Genomic DNA, 12,997 nt, shown 5'->3' on the forward strand with positions numbered 1-12,997 from the left:
TTGGAGCCTGGTGCAGCCATCCGGTTCACCAGTACTCAGTCAAATCATCCAACCCATGCTAGCATGGAAAGCGGACGTTAAATGATGATGATGATGATGATGATGATGTATTTGAACACAAAACACTAAGAAATAAAATAAAAACTTCCAAAGCATCTAGTAGGTTTCTCACAGCCTTGGCTATATTACACTGGACAACAAAGATTTTGCTACTGGGGTAAAAGCATATGTTTTAGACTAAATAGAGGATTCTGATTCTGAATCCGCACTCAGAATTGTTCTAGCATGTCAGGATTTTGAGTTATGTGCATGCGCAAGATTATAACTATACTTTCGGCTAGATATAGGCCATATTATAAAATTTGCTAAAATGAAAGCAGTCTTAATTCAAAATTAAAGAAATAACAGCAATAAAACAAATGATGAGAAAGTTCATTATTTAGTTTAGTGATTGATGGCGCTGATGTATTGCGGGCAAGTGCCAAATACGTCAGTTTGTTCTTGGTAACTCTCAGTGTCATTTGCACTGCTGTCACATGTGGTATGTGTATCTCTCGCTCTGCGTGATTACTGTTTTCACTGTTTTCATTGCGCTGGATCATGAATAGGAGAGGCTGTGTGAATCATCCAGACAACTTTTGTTATGTCTGAGGAAAATTTGCTCCACGTGACCAGTGGAAGAATATGTCCACCAAATTAAAAACTGCCTATAAATATTATTTCAAGTGTAAAGTTTGGGTCAAAGACAAGAGGTGGGCACCTCATATATGCTGCATCATGTGTTACTCAGGGCTTACACAATGGCTGAATGGAAAACGGAAGGGAATGCCTTTTGCTGTACCGATGGTATGGCATGAGCCAGCCAAACATGTTTTTGGTTGTTACTTTTGCATGACTGTACTGATGTTAATGCACCCATGCAAAAACTAGGACATGTGCATGTGGCTAATGAATGGAGATTGTTTATAGATTCATGTAAGGTTAACCTCAAAGCTGTGTTGTTACATAAAGGTAATGCAAAATTTTCCATTCCTGTGGGTCATGTTGTCAGTATGGAAGAAACTTATGAATCAATGTAACTCATTCTGAAAGGAGTTAATTACTCAGTTCATAAGTGGAATATTTGTGGTGATTTAAAGGTGATTTCTCTCCTCTTAGGACTACAGCTGGGATATATAAAAAATATGTGTCTCTTGTGTGTTTGGAACAGTGCAATGGACAACAATCATTACACTGTAAAAGACTGGCCTAAAAGAGATGACTGTATAGTTGGTTGATACAATGTGTAGCATAGGCCACTAGTAGACCCACAAAAGATCTTCCTTCCACCCCTTCACATCAAATTCAGCCTCATGAAAAACTTTGTAAAAGCAATGAAACACGATGGTTGTGGCTTCCAGTACCTAAGAGTAAAATTTGGCGCAGAAAAAAGCAGGCATTTTCATTGGACCCAAGATCAGAGAATTGATAGTTGTACAGAACTTTCCTGAAAATCATAGAGCTGAAAACTATGCTGATTTAATAAACAACATGCTAACAGCATATGAAAGAATGGGATGCTGAATGTCCCTTAAAATGCACTTCTTGCATTCTCATCTCGATTTTTCCCAACGAATCTTGGTGCCCTTAGTGATGCAGTTCCACTAGGATATATCTGAGATGGAAACGAGGTGTCAAGGTTGGTTCAATTCACACATGATGGGTGACTACTGCTGGTTCCTACAATGGGAGACCAGCATGATGCATAAGCACAAGAATAAATGTCTCAAACATTTCTGAGCTGAGCATATCAAAAATAAAGTGAGTATTCCCTCAACATAAATATACTATGTACCATTATATTATAATACTATTTATTTGCCTTGATCATAAATATACTATATACAATACTAATATACTATTATAATAATTATTTACTTTGAACTTAACTATTCCTGATACTAATATAGCATTAATATGTAATTATGTACATAACTCAAAATCCTGACGTGCTACAGCAATTCTGAGTTCAGATTCCGAATCAGCATACTCGATTTAGTTTGGTACGGCACTATTTGTCTGGGTAGCAGACAGTATATTTTTTTTCTTTTTCGCCTAGAGTTATCTTTAAAAAGAAATGGTTATGGTAATGCTTTCTAGTTACAAACCAGTCTGGATTGTAAAATAAATTCTGAACAGAGAGCAAATGTTAAAAGAAAGGAGCCCCGAGAGATGTAGATTAGCCTCAGAAGAGAAATTGGAATAAGGGAAGAAAAGTTGAAGGAGTGGGGATGCGAAACTAAGTTTCAGTTTTTATTAAGAAAGGAAAAATAGTTAAATTCTAAGTACTTTCGTTGTTGGAATTTTGGAATAGAAGTCCCCTTCCTTATAGGGAAGGAAAAATAGTTTTTTGTTTCTTCCCTAAAGATTTCGATTTTTTTTTTTTTTTACATTTCTGTCTCTTCGACTTTCGTTCTCTTTTCCTTTCCTACTTCGAGATCCATCTATTCCAAAATTATACGATTTCGTTCAATGTTGTAATTTAATTGTTTTGATTCTTGTTTGAGACGAAAAGTTTTTGTCATGAAATATAAAAAACGGCGATCTTACGGTACGACGTACCGTAAGATCGACTATCGTGGGACAAAGACGAAACAACATAAGAGTAAATTCAGAAAAGAGCACCTACCGGCACGGAAAGCATGGTTAGAAAAAAGATAAGACTGTCGTTTTGGAAGTTATGCAACCGATCGGTGACCGGCAGGCATCTCTGCCGTAACTTGCAGCAGCAGTCGCCTGAGAGTGCGAAGACAATTGTTACGATGTCTTTCCTCTTTTTTACAACTATGAAATATTAGCCTTTCTAATTCTTCTCTGCTCTCTCCTTTTATACTTTCTATTCTTCCCTACTCCCTCCTTTTTTATACAATAGATACACGCTAGAAGAGTGTATCTATTGTACATATATATATATATATATATATATATATATATAGGTATGTACGTGCATGTATACACGCAAAATTACGGAGTATAAAATGAGAGACAAAATAAACAACACCGACGGACGGTTAACCGGTGTAAAAATAAATACAAACACTATGCAACATACATTTATTTATATATACACACACACACATTTATTTTCATAGACATATATATATACACACACACACATACAAATATTTATTTTCATATATATATATACACACACATACAAATATTTATTTTCATATATATATATATATATATATATATACGCACACACATACAAATATTTATTTTCATACACACACACACATAAAAATCAATCTCCGTACAGTTTATCTACTAAATTCTATTCACAAGACATTTTCACCCGCTTATTAGATTAGTTCTAAATTAATTACTATTTTGAATATTTCAAAAATAATCATCAGCCAAAAATAAAATAAGTAAAAATAACAAAATTCCACATTTTTTAATTTCGAAAATTCTATAAGCTAAATGTTTATTTCTTTGTCTGAGACATTTCTCTTGAAATGCGTCAATAAAGTGAAAGAAAGGACACATGGCATGGTTAAAATTAAAGCTCTACTAAAAAATTAGTGTTTAAAATAAAGCCTCTACCAATATTTCATTTCGTGTCTATTATAGTTAATGTTCACTGGGGGTGCTACCAACAGAGCGACAGTTGAAAGAATTACACGCGCAAACCAGAGAGGAACAAAAGTGAGGAATACGAGACTTACAATCTCTTTTATTTCGAGTACTTTTATGGAAAGGTGAAGCATTTTGAAATAAAGCATGGTAGAATTGTTGTTATTTAATCCCAGGTCAACCCTAATCAGACACCTATGAAGAGTTCCAGCTATAACCATCTCATTTTTTTAATATTCAAACAATGTATCTAAGACGACATAATCCGAAGTGTCTTTCATTTTTAAAGGGATTCGGATGCTATTTGCGGGAAATTTGGTAGCTATTTTTAGCAAGGCAGGCAGCCACGAGATGATGTCGAAATGAAAGCTGTTATATAAACAATCGTGTTGAAATTGATCCGAAAGAATCGTGGAGAAAGAAAAAAAGACGGTATATATTGCGAATTCAATAACTATTGGAGCTAAACATGTATGGACAATAATGATTCCATGTTATAAAGTTGACTTACCGTTTCAAATGGAATGATAACAAGTCTCCTGTACGACGGCACATCTTCGGCGCCGGCTACAGGAATTTTTAACCAGTAAACGCAGACTCATGGTTTTAAGTTATCGATTTAGGTTTACATTTCAACACCGACCGCCACCGCCGCTTATTGTTTCGGTTACGTGACGTAGTCAAATACTGTCTTGTGATATATGTCCATCGATTCCTAAACTAAGATAATTATTAATTTCATTACAAATTGGCATTAACAGACTGCACATGTCTTTCTTTTTTTCTTAATTTGGTTTACAGGTTTATTGTGTGCTTTGTCACTTTTTCTTTCTTACTGATTTTTTTTTTTTTGGTCATAAACACCATGGCCCGAAGAGTTAATTCTGGACGAACCAATTTCTAGTTGCAGCCAACCATTTAATTTCTATCATTAGAACATTCAGGAAAGGACTGAAACGTCACTTTCAATTTTCTTCAATTACGAGCTTGATGTTTGTATACACATCAACAACCGGGATCCATGTGGTGGAAGCAAGTTCCTAGAAAACCGGGTTCGAGTAGGTGTAGCAGTTTCACTTACCCGTTTTACGTTCCTAATATTCCTGAGAAAAGCATTGATACCTTAAATGTCCAGTCGTTATTTCTCTTTTAAAGCGTTGCATTATTATCGAGTTACAGGCCCAAATAAAAAAAAATTATGAAATTATTGTTTTGTTGGGTGAATGATTACGTAAAAAGACCCCCGAGTGGCTTAAATTACGAGTACTTAATATATACAGTTATCGTATACCCTTCGTCTGAGAGTTCCTACTAGATAGTAGTTTATTTATTTATTTTATATCTGTGCATTATAGCGTCGTTGGTTACAAGTTTCCGCTGGGCCAATCATTGGTTCACTGATTTAGTGGAAACAAATTTGGTTTCCGAGTAAAGCGTTATCCGAAAGAGTTGCAGGTTCTGAACAGTTTTCATACACTCAATTTATTTCTTCGGATCCTCCGGGATTATTTACTGCTATTTATATTATGTTATGATATTTATTTATTTCGTAAGAGAGAATATTATAATTACTAAACAGTAAGACCTGCTACAGTAATATGTTTTACCAATCTATACTTAGATTGATCGTTGTCAATTATTGATATATAAAAGCTTTACTTGTCACTCGCAGGTGAGTAGGACCTGATAGCTTGTACTACACTCCAGCTGCTTTAAACACCTATACCAATAGTTACTAACTGATATAGTCGTCCTCCAACCCTTGGCCCAGTAAGAACATCGAGGATGTGACAGAGGGACAAAGATGCATCAGCACTAGGTTGGTACTAATTTACAGCTGAATAGACTTTAAAAAACGTGAAATGTAATGCCTTGCTCAGAGACATAATGCGCCTCCTACTCCAGGAATCGAACTTATAATTTGACGATCGTGAACCCAACACCGTAAACACTATTAACAAATATATTTTGACAAATGAACTTCATTCTAATTAGTATCTAATCAACTACATAAATCAAATGAATGCAACCAACCAACCAATAACGAAGTCTTTAAGGCCCAAAGTTCTGATTCAGTAATCTCTCCATCTTGCGTGCACTCTGATACTACAGCTAGTTTGCACTAGCTGTGGTGCCAGTTTTCACTACAGTATCAAAATTCTGTAGTGCCAATCTGACTGCAAACTTGAAAAAGTAAACTGCTTATTAAATTGCAACAAACTACTGTATTTAATGGTATAAAAGATGATGGGCATTCTAGATGCACCTCAATTTCAAAAGTGTGTATTCAGAAAAAAAAAGTTTTTAATGCATTAAAGAATGTAATATTATAGGTGTTAAGCACAAAAGCACACATACACATATACTTTGATATTTTTACTGATTTCATTCATTGGACAACAATCATTCTGCTGCACCACCATCAAGGGGCTTAGTCCATGAAATCTCCTCCCAGTATGTATTTCAATCTGATACTTATGTTATCAATTGCTATTTATTGAACAGCTAAGTTACCTTTTGACAAAAGTGATTCAACTCAGTATACCATTTTTTGCAGATGTATATATATATATATATATATATATATATATATATATATATATATATATATAGTAAATGAGTATATGCATATATACGTACAGGTATGTGCTTACCGACATCCACCTGTATGTATAGGTGCATATCTGGGTACAGGACATTGCAAACAAAACGTAGACGAGAAAACACGCAAGCCACATAGAGAACATTCTACTTCATCAGCTACCCACGTTTTAACACCGGCGTTATATATATATATATATATATATATATATATATATATATATATATATATATATATATATATATATATATATGCAAGCATACAGCACACACAGTCATTTTCACCATCAATCTATTTTCTTTTTCCCATGCTGGAAGTATCTTTCCACTTGTCACGGTGTGTATCATCTAGTACAGTGGTTCCCAACCTGTGGTTCGTGGACCCCTGGTGGTCTGCAAAGGTACACCTTTCAATATCCTGGAATCCGTGGGAAAACTTATTGAAATAAAAGGGGGCCTTGATAGTGAAAAGGTTGGGAACCACTGATCTAGTACATAAAGCAACAGAAAAAACTATCTTTTTTGTTGTATATGTTGTTGTTTATGGATTAACTTAATTTTACTATGCTATTGGCAGCAGACAAGTTCTCTGTGACTTGGTTAGAGAACTCTATCTACCTTATTTGGAGTTACTTGCCTTCTTGTTGGGCAGCCCTTGATATGGCTTATGCAGTTCATGTCTAATTCTTGATTCTATATATTTTGTTTTTGGCATGGTTTCTATGGCTAAAAGCCATTACTATTCTACCACTTTATAGTGTATACCAGATACATTTTATCAAGTTGCTGACATAAGAGTAGTTCATCATGGTAGGACTCAAGAATCTTGTCTATACTGTATCAATTTTTATTCAGAGTACTGCCCTCCTAGAAAAACAATCTTCAATGCAGCTTTTGGAGTCCATATCCTATTCATACGTTTCATTTTAGATATGGTTTCTACAGCTGGATGGTTAATGCCCTTCCTATCACCACCAACTACTTTACAGTGGGCACACGTGCATGTTATATTACTAGAGAAGTTGTTGGCCAAAAAGACTAAAGCATCATATATGACAGGAAGGACATCTGGTCATAGAAAATCTGCCTCAACAAATTATGTCCAAGCTATGCAATTATGGAAAAGTGGATATTAAAATGATGTTGGTGATGATATATATGATGATCATCATCATCATCATTCTTCAATATCTGTTTTCTATGCTGGCATGGGTTGGATGGTTTAAACAGAGCAGGCAACCATGGAAGCTGCATCAGGTTCCAGTCTGATTTGGCTTGGTTACTATCGCTGGATGCCCTTCCTTATGCTAACCACTATATATATATATATCTTAATATATAAAGCTGAAGTTGTGTGTCTGTGTGAAGCCTTTTTAAAAGTTTATAGAAATCCACATTTTCCACTTTTTTGTAAAAATTTTTACATCAATGGAATTTTCTCGATCTGAACTTTCCAGTGCAGTAATTAGATTTTTAAAATTCCGTTTACTTTGTGTGATTTAAGGGAGATTTGGCTGTTGTTTCTAGCAACTTTTATATTTCTTCCCTTCTACCTGGGACAACGCGCTCAACAGAGAGAGAAAGTGATACATACAACGTCATAGATTAAACTTTCTTCTCAGTATTCTTTACCTATTTTTCATAACATAGATACGTAAAAACACACACAACCACACATACGTAATCTGTGACAACAACATACACATTGCTCCCGTTCTCTATCTCCCCCTCTTCCTCTCTTCTTCTCTCGCTCTCGCAAACGCATACACGTGCAAGTAAACACAATCATTCACTTAAATTCCTCTTAACTTCCAGGAAAATGAATATTTTTTCGTGAAATTTTCTACAAATATACCTTGATGTATGTACATTTCGAGCATGTAGGAATTTTGAAGGAAACAACTGCAGGTTATTTTTGAGAAGTGTTCCCCACTCGGTAGTGTTTCGGAGCAAGTTGTCCATATTTGTTTCATTTTTCTCTATTATGTGCGTAAGTGCATCCATAGATTTCTAATGAAGTAATAGGCAGTGAAGCGAAGCCGTCATAAGAAAACTTTTAACTACCTCTAGGCCTTTCTCCCTACCTCTTCCTCTCTTGCTCTCTCAAACGCATACACATGCAAGTACACAATCATTCAATAAAATATAACTCATGTTCGTCAATATTTTGTAAATATACCACGATTTTCACTAGGGTATTAGGGTTAGGGTTTTAGGGTCAGGGTTAGGATTTAGGGTTACGGTTGGGTTAGGATTAGTGTTACGGTTTTAGGGTCAGGGTTAGGGTTTAGGGTTAATGTTAGGGTTAGTGTTAGGATTAGGTTTAGGATTAGGGTTGGGTAATTGTGCGGGGGTTAATCTGAAAAATTACAGATATGTGAAAAGTACCGACCCTGCCATCTATTATAACTTTTGTTGTTCTGTTTAATATATACATAGATTATGCCTCCAAAGAAGAGAGCTTGCTGGGGAAAGGAAGCAACCGGTTTAAAATAACATTCCAGAAGCTACTTTGAACATAATGCAAAATGGTGCATTAACATCTGCCCAATCTGATAGAATTGTGGCAAAACTGTGTACCAACAGATCGCCAGCAATTGCTTCATCAGAAATTGCCGTCCTAGCTCCTGCGAAAAGGGATTACCCTGCAATGTATAATCAGGGCAGCGCAAAAAGTTGTTTTCACAAGCATTTCTATAGCCAATTAGACGGATGAAATTTACATACGCTTAATAATTTTATGCAAAACAGCCTTCAGACTTTCCCTATTAATTTCATCGTCTTTTGAATTATGAACATATTTACATCATAAGGGTTTTTTCATTGTAAGGCTTTCTTTTTTAGTTGATTTTCACCTAGCAAGACTTATCGTAGATGGCGTAATAAGTCACACCCGGACAAGGTCGGGTTATACTGCTAGTGATAATATAAAAATATGAAAAATAAAAAAGATATTATATGGTTAATTATTCTGTATTGGGATCAAGTTATGACTAATATTATTAAGGAGACACTTAAAATAGTAAAAATGGTTTTTAAAAAGGTCAATAATTATTCAAATATAGTTTCCAATAAAACCATAAAACTGGCACTGAAGTAATTTTACATTTAGTAAAATGAAGTATTGAACCCCTAACTCCTGAATCAAATAACCACACAATTTTATTTCTAAAGCACTTGAATAGACTATATAAATAATTTTTTTTTAAATAAATAAAAAATAAAAAATAATGCAATAATTTAAATTAAATAAATATATGAATTAAATATTACTAAAATTATATAATAACAAATTATATATACTTCCTAATATAGGTAAATTTGAAAATAATAATAGAGGATAATTTAAAATTAAAACTATGTATAGTGTAATTACCCCCTTGGTACTAATCACTTATAAATACCCATAGTTCCCTGCTATCTTCTTCCTCAAATCACCATTTTAGTACCAGCAAAAAAGGAAGATATGTATTTGAATTTTTCTTGTTATATATCACATTTAAAGACAGACATTTTTATTCTGATGTTTAATCTTATATCTCACATTCTGTATTTGACATATACTTGATTTTACATGATTGATATATATGCTAATTCATATTCATAATGTATAATATATAAATTTTAATTCTTAATACAAAGTATAATTTTTATTCTTAATTTTTAATCTTTAATGTTTAATTGTATTGCTTATTTTTAAAAGGGATGTAAAATTAGATATATAATATTTTGAAATAGAACCTGAAGATGTGTTGGAATGATTGTAAATCTGATGATTTCATATATGTATTTATATATGTATATATATGGGTATACAGTTGTGTATATGTATATTGTAATCTTCCAATACTGAAACACATGTAGTTCCTTCATAGTTAATAAATATAAGTATTAACTAAAGTAAGATATAATTAATGAAGTATATTATATAATCTACTGGTAATCTATACATATATAAAATTGAGAATGTATGTCTGTGTGTGTGTGTGTGTCTGTGTGAATCCCTAAAACTCCAGAACTACACAACCAATTTCATTCAAATTTTACACATGCCTTACTTAGGGTCACGGTTGTGTTTTAGTAAATAAAAAATGTTAACTTCTTGCATACTTCCAGCCCACAGCAACGTCATATCTCCTCCACTATTTAAGTATTACCTGTCAAAAGTGAAACAAAAACACTCATGTCATTCGAACCTGAATCTCAAAAACATTGTTATTATTAAATTTATGCATCTCTAATCAATTTGGAGATATTTGCTATCGAGTTGCAGATTTTTAACAATGCATTTGGTGATTATTTGCTTTATTTCTTGGGCAAAATTTACAACTTAGAATAAAAGAATAAAATTATTATTTCATTCAAAAATTGATGAGCTTTGCTTTTAGTGATGACTTGAAATGGTAAATATTTTTTCTCACTGTATTTGCTTGAAAAAACATACTTTTCTTTATATTAAGCAATTCATTATAATTACTTTTACGATGTGCCTAAATGAAAACCATCGTTATAGATCAGCATTTCTCAACCTTTTTCGCAATTTGGCTTCCCTTGGATATTGAAAAAATTTATTTCGGTTCCCCTGTGTTTATGAAAAATTTAATCCAGCTTCCCATGTATCTGAGATAGACTGGCCAGCCCATGACAAATCTGACAAAAATGGGGACCCACAGAACTACCAGCTCACGAACTGCATCTGAAAGTTGGCATGCCAATTATGCTGCTAAGGAATTTAGATGCTCCAATAATGTGCAGTGGTATGTGGATGATTATCAAAAAATTGTGCTCCCGAGTTCTGTAGGCAACAATCTTGAATGAACCGGCCGCTGGCTAAGACATACTTATAACTCCCATGTCCCTTACCCACTCCCATACAACCTACAAGTTTAAACAGATGCAATTTCCGATCAAACTGCTTTCCCATGACAATCAACAAGGCACAGGGACAATCAATGCAAGCGGTTGGTTTGAATCTGACAGATCAAGTATTCTCACATGCACAACTGTATGTTGGCTGTCTCCAGGGTCTTTCTATTTGTGCACCTGAGGAAAGACAAAGAATGTTGTCTACCAAGAGGCACTCTAATGATAACAACAGCAACTTCAACTGCTCCAATTTCAACTCCACAATTTTTTCATCGTTCTGTCAGCCCACGTAAGTCCAGTCTTGCTTTGCTCTCCTTACTAACTCACCATGACATTCTTTTTTTTCTACCAAGATCCGTCACCCAAACACCACTTCGTATCCATTTCTTCCTCTTTTTAATGTCTTCATTTCTCTCTTCACGTCGCTCTCTGACCTGGTGAAACGGGGCTTAGCTGCTAGTATATATATATATATATATATAAAGATGAGAATGTGTGTCTGTCTGTGTGAATCCCTAAAACTTCAGAACTACACAACCAATTTCATTCAAATTTTACACATGCCTTATTTAGGGTCCATGTAGTGTTTTAGACCAAAAAGATTTTTAACTTCTTGCCTAGTGCGAGCCCAGTGCAATATCACATCTCCTCCACTGTTGCAGTATTATGTGTCAAAAGTGAAACAATAACATCTCTCTACTGTAATGTCAGATATATTCACTTTAATACTGAAACTATTAAAATGAAACTATTAAAGTGAAACTATTAATAATCTGAATACTAAAGGGTTAATCCTTTGCCTGTCCAAAGCATTCTCATAAGTTTGTCCTAAACATCCATAATTGTTTTCAGCCCTTATTTCATACATTCTCCTTTTCTTTCAGAAGCCCCAAGTTACTCTGGTGTCGAAAAAAATTGGGAATATGTGTTATATTTGATGCATGGACTGAGAGAAATATGTATTGTGTATCACATGACAGGCAAAGGGTTAATTTTTCTCACCCTTAATCTTTTCAACCCTTTACCTTCCCATTTTTAACCTTTCCCACCATTAATTTTCCCTCTCTTTAACTCTTCCCACCTATTAACCTTCCTCCCTTCTAACCCTAATCACTCCTAACATTTCCATCTTTAATTTTTCTCATCCATAACCTTTCCCACCCTTAACCTTTCCCATCCATGTCAACCTAATGTCTCTCACCCCTGACCTCTCCTCTCCCACACCTAGTCATCTGAGGGTAAGTGGAATCTATTATTAGCCAGATTGACGAATACACAGATTACAACATACTGGCTGCAGAAGGTAAAGTTCGAAATCCTGATCCATGTTGTCAGTAGTCCAGTGCAACATCCTAACCTTACAGTAACATAGTATCTCCACACCCTCTCTTTCTCTCCTTATCTCTTTCTTACATTGTTCCTTTTACATTAGTGTCATCAAATATCAACAGCATGGGATGTTGTTTGACTAATCAGTAAGAGGGAGGTCAGAGACTATAGGTCAAGGCAAGATAAATTATTCAACAAGACCTTGTAAACTGATAATCAGTGATATCAAAGAGCCTTAATCTCAGCTAATACTAGTTCTCTATATTATCAGTCAGTGATTTGTTAAGGTTAGGGTTAATAAAACACCTCCCACTCACCCATTTATTCAAAACTTATTTGTACAACCAACAATTTTGCTACCTTCTATGCCTTGCTTATAAATACTAAACAAGTATCCTGAATACTTAGCAGTGTATTCTAACACTGGTACTGCATATAGTGTCTATGTTCATATTAAAGGTACTTGACTCTCAATGGTTGAGTCTACCATCAAGTTCTGAGTTATGTAGTACAACAGAAGGTATATAACTCTCTGCAGTAATTAGTGGCAACACTATAGAATTGGGGAGTGAGTGTTTTGTGG

General features: G+C 34.4%; 1 protein-coding gene and 1 long non-coding RNA gene across 5 annotated transcripts in view; one reads left to right on the forward strand and one right to left on the reverse strand.

The window, feature by feature from the left end:
* The window catches only part of LOC128250296 (uncharacterized), a 49,106-nt gene extending 43,339 nt beyond the window's left edge, over positions 1–5,767 (reverse strand). For 2 of the 4 annotated variants that reach the window (XR_016237519.1, XR_016237523.1), the window contains exon 1: positions 4,130–5,767. This is a non-coding gene — a long non-coding RNA (uncharacterized LOC128250296). Of the gene's footprint in view, positions 1–2,668; positions 3,699–4,129 lie in introns of those variants that run through there. The other 2 variants (XR_016237521.1, XR_016237522.1) reach the window with 2 other exon arrangements.
* Positions 971–12,997, forward strand: part of LOC106881628 (cyclin-dependent kinases regulatory subunit 1) — a 38,976-nt gene continuing 26,949 nt past the window's right edge. The window contains exon 1 of the mRNA XM_089338150.1: positions 971–1,800. The gene's annotated coding sequence lies outside the window, so the exon portion shown is untranslated. The remainder of the gene's footprint in view (positions 1,801–12,997) is intronic.

Source organism: Octopus bimaculoides, chromosome 20, assembly GCF_046866305.1.
Source record: "Octopus bimaculoides isolate indiv1 chromosome 20, ASM4686630v1, whole genome shotgun sequence".
In the NCBI taxonomy this organism is placed as follows: Eukaryota; Metazoa; Mollusca; class Cephalopoda; order Octopoda; family Octopodidae; genus Octopus; species Octopus bimaculoides.